Source organism: Macaca nemestrina, chromosome 18, assembly GCF_043159975.1.
Source record: "Macaca nemestrina isolate mMacNem1 chromosome 18, mMacNem.hap1, whole genome shotgun sequence".
NCBI lineage: Eukaryota > Metazoa > Chordata > Mammalia > Primates > Cercopithecidae > Macaca > Macaca nemestrina.
This window is the reverse complement of record NC_092142.1, coordinates 81,516,419-81,529,142: the sequence shown is the minus strand read 5'-3', so window position 1 is coordinate 81,529,142 and position 12,724 is coordinate 81,516,419.

The following is a 12,724-nucleotide window of genomic DNA, read 5'->3' as shown; positions in this document are numbered from 1 at the left end:
CATGGCAAAACCTCGTCTCTACTAAAAATACAAAAAAATTAACTGGGTGTGGTAATCCCAGCTACTCAGGAGGCTGAGGCAGGAGAATCACTTGAACCCGGGAGGTGGAGGTGGAAGTGAGTCGAGATCATGCCACCGCACTCCAGCCTGGGCAACAACAGAGCAAGACACTGTCTCAAAATAAAATAAAAATCAAACAAAATAAAATACAACAAAACATATGAAGGATGCCAAGCATTTTACAGTTATCATGTCCAATGCACTGACCGTTTTTTAATCATTGCATCCTCCCTTCCCTTCTTACCCAACTTTTATCCGACCTGAGATTCTTCTCCCCATAGCCTCTCCCCTGGCCTACAGAAGCTTCCTAGTTTCCCCTTCTTCTTTTTCTCAGCACCCCACAGTGGACCAGCAGACTCATGGGTCATGGCAATGACAATGCTGCACACAGGCACAGCACTTTACAGTCTACCAAGTGTTTGCACGTCTATTATCTCATCATCGTTGGTGTAAGGCAGCTTAGCCTTGTCCTCTGGAGCCCCACAGGACAGAACCGCAACCAATGGCAGGCACTTTCAGGAAGACAGCAGGAACTATGTATTTCTTTATCCAAGGAAGAATATCTTAACATATAGACTCATGCAACCTTGTGAAGCAGGAAGAACAAGCTTCTCTACCCAGAAGAAAACTGAGGCCCAGAAAGCTTCAGTCACATGACCACTGCCTCACAGTACATTGATGGCAAAGGTCAAACCAGGAACCCAGGTCCCGGAACTGGAGTCTGGTGCTCTTCCCCCCAGCTCCATCACAAAGAAACTCTTTCATGGGGAGGCGGACTAGACAGGAGGACCACAGAGAAAGTGCTTTGCCTGTCGCGGTGCAGAAACTCAGGTGGTGGCACCCCTCACCTGCTCCCAAGAGCTGAAGGAGATAATGGTCCGCTCTTATCAGTCATCATTCATCTCCCTGTCCCCCTGTGACATTCATTATCGAAAACACAGGCACCAGGGAAGGGCAGGAGCTGGAATCAGAAGAATGCAGGGATGCCCTTTATAGCCGCTAGTGGCTTTCTTTTCCATTTATAATAAACTCTGTTAAAAGCCTGTGCGGGGAGCGTAAAAAAGTGGAGTGGAAGGAACAAAGGCAAACATCTATTTTATTTGTGTAAGAAAGGCTCATGGGAGAAGCTGGCTTTAGCATAACAACGCGCCTCTTGTCCAAGATGTTACAGGAGCGAGAAAATTCAAAAGAGCTTATGGAAAAGACATGGGATTAGTTGGAACCTTGCTAGGTTTCGGGAGCAGAATATGACAGACTTGACCCAGGTGAGGGGCCTAGAAAGGTAGAAAGGGTTTCAGAACTGGGCAGATAGAAGCACGGCCACCTCACCCCCAGAGGCCTGGTCCAGGGGGAAGAGGGCTAAGGAGAGGTTGCCAGAGGAAGCAACTGCCTGAATATGGCCCTGAATTCATAATCCCCCAGTAAGGTGTGAAGTGGTTTTGTCCTTCCTGCCCCCACGACACGGAGCGGTAACTTCTCACATCTCAACACACAATTGCAGAGTACTCACCAGGTCCAGCAGTAAAAAGGACTCTTCTATCAATACAGAGGAAGCAGGAGTAGGAAGATGGAGGAGTCCTCAGTCCCCAGGGCACCCCTAGAAGAGGACTCCTGATGCTAAGGTGGCTACTTCTGCTCATTCCACGCCCTCTCTTCATGTCTGCAAAGAAGACCCAGGTCTCAACAGAGTTTCAGTTAGGATGAGTAAGTCAGCGCTTCCCAAGGTGTAATGAAAAGCCTGGAAATCAGGGTGAAATGCAGGTTGTACTTTAGCAGGTCCAGAGTGGGGCCTGAGATTCTGAATTCCCAACAATCTCTTAGGTGAGGCTGATGTTGCTGGTCCATGGACCATACTTTGAGTAGTAAGGCAAACAGCTCCTGTTCTCTCTGCTGTAAAACAGATTTGATTAATAATGGCTAGTGCTTCATAACCGTTAGTGATTAATATGGTTATAATACTGTTACCAGAAATGGGTCCCAATTTAGACCCCAAGAGAGGGTTCTTGAATCTCATGCAAGAAAGTTCGAGGTGAGTCCATAGAGCAAAGGGAAAGCAAGTTGATTAGGAAAGTTAAGGAATAAAAGAATGGCTACTCCATAGGCAGAGAAGCCCTGAGAGCTGCTGGTTGTCCATTTTTATGCTTTTTTCTTGATGATATGCTAAATAAAGGGTGGATTATTCATGCCTCCACATGTTAGACCATATACGGTAACATCCTGATGTTGCCATGGCATTCATAAACTGTCATGGTGCTGATGGGAGTGTAGCAGTGAGGACAACCAGAGGTCACTCTCATTGCCATCTTGGTTTTGGTGGGTTTTAGCCACTTTCTTTAATGCAGGCTGTTTATCAGCAAGGTCTCTATAACCTGTATCTTGTACCAACCTCCTATCTCATCCTGTGACTAAGAATGTCTTAACTTACTGGGAATGCAGCCCAGCAGGTATCAGCCTTATTTTACCCAGTCCCTATTCAAGATGGAGTTGCTGTGGTTCAAACACATCTGACAATACCATCCTCACTCTCTCATCACCAGAAGTAACTAAAACACTAGTTCCAAAACTGAGGGGAAATGTAAAGCACCCTACATAGGTAGTTAATATTCCTGGGGTCCTCAGTGCACTGCCCAAACACATTCGAATTCCAGAGAAATGCACTCTAGAGACACAATGGTGGGGGGAAATGGTGGGCCACCAGGACACCCAGATGATGTTTCTCTCCATACACTGGAGGGGCAGGTTTGGGAAAGAAATTCAATTCCACAATCCTGTGTCCAAATCCCTTTCTCCTTTTGCCTTTTACTATCATTGTAATAGAACCAAAATTAATCATCTTTAGGGATTCACCAACTTTCTCCTTCCCCAACTAAGAGCTTTCAGGAGCCATAGATGATTGAACACGGCTGCTAAGAGTGAGAGAAGGCTAGGAGGGGTGTGAGACCACAGGCCATGTGAGAGATTCAGACATCAGGAGAAAAGACCATCAAATTGACCATGGACCCTCAGAACAGATGCTACCCTTTAACACCATTTCAGAGCATGCTAGCAGCTTCTTACTGCAGAAAATTGCAATCGATATTTTGCCTGATGGCATTCTCTGGCACAGAGAGCTCATTCCTGGGGTGCACAGAGCAGGCCAGAGGAGCCAGAGACTTGATGTCCCCAAAAGTAGCCATCAAACATTAACTGAAACATATGGTGAAGGTAAAATCTAGTTTCCTTGCCCTGCAGGTGAGACCACCGGAGGTGCAGTACCTAGGTCTCCAGGAGCCCCCCAGTTGCCCATAGAACTAGCTGGTTTATTAACATGCCCTCGATAACTTCCTTACCTTCCCTGTCGTATTAATTTCCTGTGGCTGCTGTAACAAATCCTCATAAATGTGATGGCTTTAAGCAACAGAAATGTATTCCCTTGCAGTTCTGGTGGCCAGAAGTCTGAGATCAGGGTGTCAGCAGGGCTGTGCTCCCTCTGGAGGCTAGAGAGGAGAATCCTTCCAGCTCTGGCAGCTGTGGAGATTTCTTGATTTGCTTCTACACTACTGCAATCTCTGCCTCTCCCGTCACATGCCCTTCTTTTCTCCTGTGTCTCATCTCCCTTTTCCTCCTTCTTAGAAGGGTAAATGTGATTGTATTTAGGGCTCACCCAGATAATCTAGATCATCTCCCCAACCTAATAACCTAATGTTATTATATCTGCAAAGACTTTGCAATAAAACATAACATTCACAGATTGCAGAGATTAGGACAGGGCTGTCTTTTGGTGCCATTTTTAGCCTGCCGCATCTGTATCACTCTCCTACTTCCCTACAGGAGCTTCCTGGGATTGTTTCCCAAACAAATTCTCTGCACTCGAATCCTAGTCTCAGGGTCAGCTTCTGGGGAAACTAAATCAAAACAACCCCCCTCAATTGCTTGAGAACATGAACAGAGACTGCAATTGCCACCTGTACTAGACTTTGAAAAATACACACTTGCCATGGGATTAGACCACATGGCCCAGGGCTTTCTCAGTGCCACACAATGAAAGAGAGACTCCTCACAGCAGAGGCGGGGTCTGCTGGCTCCTCTGCATGCTCTGGCCCTCCAACCTTCTCAGCATCCGAGTGGTCCTGAGGGTCTCCTCACTGTCTTGGTGTTCAATCTCCTCTCTTTGCCACCTCCTTCTCCAGCAACCCACTCTCCAGCCTTTCCCATCTTAGAGAGGAGGTGCCACCTGCAGATGGGAAGCAAAGGCAAACCAGGATTGATGTCCAAGGGGTCAACTGACAGCCCACTCACTGGGAAAAACACAGCAACCTTACTTTTTTGCCCTTTCCTTGCCCTTCTCTCACTGAGAGAAATAAGGGGGAGCAGCTCAAAGGATCACTCTGGCCTCTCCCTTCTGAAGCCTTAAAGTATGACCCCACAGGGGATATCAACAGGGTTCTCTATTATTTTCCTCCAGAGCCCTCACATTTTCTTGAAAACCACTGTGGACCAAACAAGGCTTGCTTAGGAGGTAACGGCCTGGAAGGGCATCATAAAAGCTGCCGTTTTGCAAAGCACTTTCTCTGCCTGTCACATCCCTGGGGAGTAGTTTTATTTCTAAAGGTCCCATTATACACATAAGGAAACTGAGTCGTGTAGAAATTAGGAAATGAATTCACAGTTGCAATTAATTAGGAAGTGAGGGAGCAAACATTCCAAGCAAGTGGTTGGGCTTCTGACCGCTGTTCCACACACTGCCCACATCGTAGGGTCAGCTCTAGGCTCAGGCCGTGGATGCTCAGGATTGCCCAGGGCTCCAAGCTCAGCTCCACACCCATACCAATCCCCACATAATCACCTCAAGTCACCTCCCAGTGCCCTACTGGTTCTCTGAGCTGCCTTTGACTGTTTCCTGGAAACTGACATCAAGGTTGACTGATAGAGACAAGAGCTCAGCCTTGGCCAGAAGGAAAAAGAGGAGGCCTGAGAGTAGCAAGGGAGTGTCTCTGGCTCTCTTGGCGGGAGTCTGCCAGCAGGCACCTTATTATGCTGTGAGAGTACACGCAAGCCCCCCTCTGGCCCATTCATCATTGTTCTGCAAAGTCCATTGCTTTGACGCAGTAGCCTTGATGGCGGTTTTTCCTGTAGCTCCCGGCTTCCACAATCTAGAAAGCAGGGCAATGGGTAATCAGTCTCACCCTCACTAGGCCAAATGGGAGAAATGCTCCTGCGGACATGACCTCCCAGTGTGGGTGAGCAAAAGGGCAGGCAGAGGTTTTTAAATGAAACGGCTGGCTTGTGGAAGCCTGTCTCCAAACAGAGGCAGCGTGAAGATGAATGGCGTGGCTGCCTGAAGCCCAGACAGTGTCCTTTTGTTCAGACTTTGTCAGAATCAGGGATGGGCTAGGGATAGGCTGTGCATGGAGAGCTCAGTCACTCTGGAAGGCAAGAGAGTAGGCACTGGTTTCCAGAGATGGCCATGAGAGGAAGTTCTTGTCCTTCTCTCACTGAGAGAAACAAGGGGGAGAAGCTCAAAGGATCACTCTGGCCTCTCCCTTCTGAAGCCTTGGAGAAAGTTCTGCCACAGGTAGGGCTAACCATCTGCTCAATAGGAACCCAGCACAGCCATTAGCACACAAACTCCAGAGTCCAGTAACCTGGGCTTCATTCCTGACTTCCCTATTTTTCTAGCTGTATGATCTTGGCCATATTACTTGTCTACTCTGAACCCAAATTTCCTAAACAGTGAAACAGACAAAATAAACATCACTGGATTTTTGAGGTTCACAAGGTATAACCCAGGTGCATAAACTGTGCAGGACATAATAAGTCTTTGATAACTGTTAACTGTCACCAGTCTTATCATGGACAGAACATAGGGCTCACTCATAAGGATACTCTGGTCAGCCTTCAAGATGGGAAAGACATATTTGGGTCCTCAAACGGTCACCATGTCCAAGCAAAGGCCTTGGAGGCATGGGGAGGTGAGAGTTTTATTATGAGACTAAAAGAATAATAAAATATTTTAATCAGCATAGCACTAACTGCTCGAACAAATAAACCCCCAAATTTCAGTGGTTTAACAAAATATAAGTTATTTTTTACTCGTGTAACCGACCAGGTGTTCCCAGTTGGCAGGCAGCTTGGCTCATCTTTAACCCACGGCCACAGCCTCACCCTGCTTGTGAGGACAACGAGCTGGTAGAAAGGGAGAGAGTGTTGAGGAGAGAGTATGGGAGGTTTGCATCAGCCAGGCCTGGGAATGGAGCGAATCCCATCAGCCCTCATTCCATTGGTCAGAACTCAGTCACATGACCTCATTGAACTACAGGGGAGGCTGGGAAATAGCTTAGGGAATATTTGGAGAAAAAGGAAGTGAGTTTGGTAGACACATTTGATAAGCAGAAATGAACAATTAGAGTATCACTTCTCAAGAGGCCAGGCCCTCTGCTGGAGCCTTGTCATCCATGTTAGGAAGGGATTTGGTGTGGAGAGGCACTACTGAGACTCCATATCTTAAAATTTATCAGAGTCATGTGACCCCAAGTTGATCCTTTCTTTTTTTTGGCCCGCCTTTGATTCTGAGCCGATGCACATGGCAGGATAAATGTGGGACATGTTCTCTCCTGAAAGAGTAGCAATTACAGACATGACATCAAAGAGAAGTGAGAGAAGCCGACCTCTGTTTCTCTTGAGGATGAAAAAAAAAAAGAGGGATCCAGTCCCCAAAACCAAGCTTTAAGAAACTAGTTGATACAAGAGTCCTTATTCTTTCATTTGAGTCCATGAATTGACACATGCCCAATCTTAGTTGGTTTTCCACCGCTATAAAATAACACCACAGACTGCATACTTTGTAAAGAATAGAAGTTTATTTGGCTCATGGTTCCAGGTGCTGGGAAGTTCAAGAGCATTGCACTGGTATCTGGTGAGGGTCATCTCATGGCAGAAGGGCCGAAGCAAGTATGCAAGACAAGATACAGGAGGACCTTATATCACTCCTGTGATAACTAAGCCACTCCAAGGTAACAGCATTAATCCATTCATGAGGGCAGAACCCTTAACAGCTAATCACCTCCTAAAGTCCCAACCTCTTAATACTGTTACAATGGTAATTAAGTTTCAAAGTCAATTTTGGAGGGGACATTCAAACCATCACATGTCCCCACTATTTTGGGCAAGTTGACCAAACCAGACTCACTCAGATTATACTGACACTGGACTCTCAGTTATCTTGGCAGCTAGGAAAATGTGAGTCAATCCTTGAACAACAGATTCTGTTTGCCACATTGTCACAGCTTGAAGCCAGAAGATGGTCATGATATGGTCTCCTAAGAACAAGGCTTGGGTTTTAATTAACAGTTCACTGATTTCTGAAAAGAGAAAAGATTCAAAACCGTGTCATGTAATCCAGTCACAAGCTATCATCCAATTATCTGCTGGTCATTCTAATCAACTTTCAACAGGTCACTATGTGGTCACTGACATCCAGGCATTCACTGGATGATAGGAGAGTCATTCTGGTTCTTTCTAGAGAATAGCTATATTTGATGACCAAGTACATGAAAATGCAACAGATAGCCTTGTGAATAACAATTTTATTGTTAATATAGTATGTTTTCTCTGAGTTTCAACTGTGAACTACTATATAGATATGGCATTGATCTCACTGTGTTTCCATTTTCACATCTAAAAAACAGAAATTTAGTGTTACTCCCCATATAAATTAGCTTGTTATTTAATAAATATTCACTCTCTTTCCCTAAACTTTATGGGAGCAGTGCACTTCCCTGTCACACAATATTAGACTTAATCATGTAACTTGCTTTGGCCATTGGAATGTGGATATAAGTGACAGTACACCACTTCTGATCCTAGGTCCTAAGAAACATTGTGTAATTCTATTCACCTCTCTAAGGGCTTCCAACCTCCACCATAAGAAGGCCTTCCCTCTGCCCTAGATAAATGCTACCCCTTCACCCTGGCCCCAATAATGAAAATGTGTAGAACAGAGCCACTGATCCAACCCCAGCTACCTCACAGATGTATAAGCAAAAAATACTTATTGTTATATTCTGCTGAGTTTGGGGATGGCTTGTTACACAGCATTATGGTGGAAAAGGCTAACTGATACATTCTCCATATGGCAAGAATATAGCAGCATGGTCATTTTGTAATAGAAGACAACTTACATAATCCAGCAATGGTCGTGAGTTTCTTAATAGCCCTAAGGTTGGACTGTGTTTTTGAACATGAGCTCTTCTCTTTTGTCAGATCAGTCCTGTGTGTCAGGTACCAAGGAACTTGTTTTCCTTCCAGCAGGCAGTTTTGCATATGGCTCTCTCTTCATTTGCTGGACAAGTGAAGTCAGAACTTAGAGCTAATTCTGTTCTTCATTTGGAAAGTTTATCATTTTATTGTACATCTCCAAGTCAGGTTGGCCACACAAATCCTGTTTTTGAGAGTGCAAATTTTCTCCTTTCCAAGGAAGGCAGAGATAACGACTCTAGCACAGATGGAGGAGATTTCTTCAGGGAAGGAAAGCAGCATTTAGGTTGGTTAATGCCCTCCCTCGTGAGCCATTGTATTCTTGTTTGGGGTTTCTGGGCCCTCAATTTGGATACAGCAAGGCTCTTCAATGGAGATTTATGGCATGGAAACAGTCAACAAGAGCACATGAATCAATCTGAGAAGCCATCTTGCTCTCCATATAGTACACTTCCTTCTGCTTCCCCCAAGTATTTACCCTTTTCTTGCAATCATTATTTATCTGATGAACCACATTAAAGCAGCTTCATGGGTATATTAGCCAAAGGGTATCATACTACACGTGTTAATATGATTGCTGCCTTGCTCAAATATGTGGTTTTATTTATGATCTATTTTACAAAGCATCATATATTTCTATTATGAATATGTGCTAGGGAATATCACCTTGGGTCCAGTCATATTCTACATTGCAGAGGGAAGTGGGTAACTCTGAAATCTCCTTAGTTGTTTATTCTTCACACCAATATTCTAGGATAACTCTTCTCTAGCCTGGGTTCCAGACAAGGAGTATTGTTAATGTTAGGAAGATCTACACGGAATGCTGCCACTTCCCCTCTCCAACCTGTGCTCTCCCCAATCCACATACCTTTCCTAGGTAATTTCATCAATTTCCATGGCTTTAAGCATCGTCTTTTTACTGAGAATGCTTATAGTTAGACCTCCAGCCAGAATACACCCCTGAGCTCCAAATTCACCAAAAACAACAGGATATTTGACACCTCCATTTTGATCACTTATAGACATTTCAAACATACTACATCCAAATGGAATTCTTAATCCACTCTCTCTACCCACATACAAACACCACATCTCCAAATGTGATTTTCTTCCAACTTCCCTACTTTCGGTAAACGACATTTTTATCCTTTCAGGCGATTAAGTCAAGAGTCTGGAGTTATCCATGCCCCTCTGTTTCTCTGAGCCCTGATAATTAATGTCTTACATACTGAATCCTACAGAGTCTATTTTCAAAACACATGTAGAGTTCATTCACTTTTCTCCACCATTACCACTCTAGCCGAGCACCATTAACTCTTCTCTAGGCTTTTACAAACTCTTCTACTTGGTCCTCCTCTTCTTGTTCTCCCCATAGTCACCCAGTTGTGTGTGGGGTTTTTTTTGTTTTTGTTTTTGTTTTTGTTTTTCTGAGACAGTCTCACTCTGTCACCCAGGCTGGAGTGCAGTGGTGCAATCTCGACTCACTGCAAGCTCCACCTCCCAGTTCACACCATTCTCCTGCCTCAGCCTCCCGAGTAGCTGGTACTACAGGTGCCCACCACCACACCTGGCTAATTTTTTTACATTTTTAATAGAGACAGGGTTTCACTGTGTTAGCCAGGATGGTCTCGATCTCCTGACCTCGTGATCCGCCCACCTCAGCCTCCCTAAGTGCTGGGATTATAGGCATGAGCCACTGCACCTGGCCGTGTGTGTTTTTTCTAATGTGAGTCAGTCCCCATTATAGTTATCTTCAAAACCTTCCAGTGACTTCCTGTTGTAAAAAAAAAAAAAATCACATACTTAGTGGCTTAAATCAACAAAAGCTGATTATTTTACAGCTCTGGGGGTCAGAAGTTTGACCTGCATCTTGTGAGCTAAAACCAACGTATCAGGAAGACTGGCTTCTTCCTGGGAGCTCCAGTTGGGGGATCAATTCCTTTCCTTTCCCACCTTCTGGAGGCTGCCTGCATTCTTTGGCTCATGGCCCCATATCACTCCAACCTCTGCTTCTGTTGCCCTATCTTCTCCCTCACTCTGACTCTCCCACCTCTCCCTTATAAGGAAACTTCCCACGGCATAGGGATCACCCCATGCCTAAGGACATTTCAAGATCCTTAACTCAATCACATCTTCAAAGTCCCTTTTGCCACAGCATAATATATTCACAGGTTTTGGGGATTAGGATATGGGGGCCTAATTGGGAACCATTATTCCATCTATCATATTTCCTGTCTCACTTAGAACAAAATTAAGTTGTTTTCCTGGCCTATAAGACCCAACACTATCAGAGACCTTCTACCTCTCAAATTGCATGCCCTGTACTCTCTCCCTTATCCAGTCAAACCCCAACTGGTTTTCTCACCATGCCTCAAACATGTCAGTCCTGCTCTATCTGCTGTAGCTAGGAACTCTCCCAAAATACTCACACTTCCTCATGTAATCCAGGTCTCTGCCTAAACGCAACTTATGGAAAGGGCTTCCCTGACCAACAGTCTAATATAGAACCCCCAACCATACATGTACAAACACACACACACGCTCACATACATATACACACACATGCGCACACATACCCCACAAATACCCCGTATATGAACATATACACCACACACACATACCCCATCATTGTCCTTACCCAATCTTATGTTTTTTTCTTTGGAGCTTATATAGTATATATTTGTTTGATTCTTTATTTATTATTAAGTCCTCTGTTCTATATGTAAGCTCTGTGAGAGCAGGGACTTTGCTTTTGTTCACTGCTCTTCATACAGCACCTCAAGAGTGCCTGGTGCACAGGAAGCATTCAGTACGTATTTAGTGAAAGAAAATGAAATAATAATAGAATTAGATAGGTGCAGTGAGTTATATACAAGGGGTTTGGCTAACTATAATTGTTTAGAGTAAGATTTAATAGAGAAGGGAAAAGCTAGGCAAAATTTTGAGGGATGAATAGACATCCAGCAAGTGAACAGAAAACATATCAACCCTCCCAGGGTTGATACTCCCCCGGTGAAAGGAGAACATTGAATTTGTGGAGCAAGAAGGCTGAAAACTCTTTTACCTCAAGGAAAATAACCAAAGGGCTTCTTCTCTTGGGCCACATCTCTTGCTCAGATGCTCACTGATTAATAATTGTTTTATTTTTTCAGTTCACCCAGGGCTGCTTGCCAGTGCCAACCAAGGCAGGCAAATGAACTCAAGTGTAATTGGGGAAAACTATCCATACTGAGTGAGGAGCCAGGGCCTTTCTGGTGGGAGATTTTGAACAATGGTAAAATGGAGTTTAGCTAGACTGCATCTTGGGAATGCGGAATCTGTCATTTTCCACTGAATCACGTATTGTTTCAGTCCCTGTGATGCGCCACGTATCCAGAGTGCAATTTTGGCCATTCCCCTGAGGTGCCTATGGTCCAGTGACCCTCTTCATGCTAGTTCTCTGCCCAGGGTGAGGGTCACAGGAGTTAAGATCTCATTCCTCCCGAAAGGGAGGGGAAGCTCAGCCAGCTGGACTTCAGTTCGAAGTTAGACAAGGTAACTGAATACGGTAATGGGACAGTCTACAGAATGGGGGATTGCGTCTATATTGATTACATCGAAGATCCTAATTTTCCATGCCTCCCTGATTTTTTGGTAGTGTCCTCACACTGATTCTTGTGGCTTGCTTTGGCCAACTGGATCAGAGCTTTGATAAAGTGCCTGAGCAATCTGTTTCTCTCTTGGACCTGGTGCCACAGCCATGAGACCATGCCCAGGTTTGCTTATAGGAGGAGGTAAGAAATACATGAGGGAAAGCTACCGTGTCCCATTAAAGATCATCCATCCTTGAACAACTGTCCCCAAGTAGTTCTGCTAACTGACCACAGATATATTAATGCGCCCAGCCCAGATCATCTGAGCATCAACCAGATCAGTGGAACTATCCAGATGTCAGTTACTCATGAGAAATGGTAAACAGTTGTTGCTTAAGCCACTAAATTTGGGGGTGGTTTGCTACACAGCAGTAGCCACCTGACACAGGGTAAAGAGAGATTGTCCTGGAAGGGGCCAACACGGAGAAGTATGGTTTGGTTAATTATAATTGTTTGGAGTAAGACTTAATAGAGAAGGGAAAAGCTAGGCACAATTGTGAGGGATAAATAGACATTAAGCAAGTGAACAAAACACTTATCAATCCTCCCCAGGGTTGATACTCCCTTGGTGAAAGAAGAACATTGAATTTGCAAACCAAGAAGGCTGAAAACCCTTTCACCTCAAGGAAAATAACCAAAGAGCTTCTGCTCTTGGCCCTTGTCTCTTGCTCAGATATGCTTGTTGGTTAATCAGTTTTTTTCAGTTCATCCAGGGCCGCTTGTCAGTGTCAACCAAGGCAAGCAAATGAACTCTGGTGCAAGTGGGGAACATTACACCAGAGTTCATTTGCTGCTGT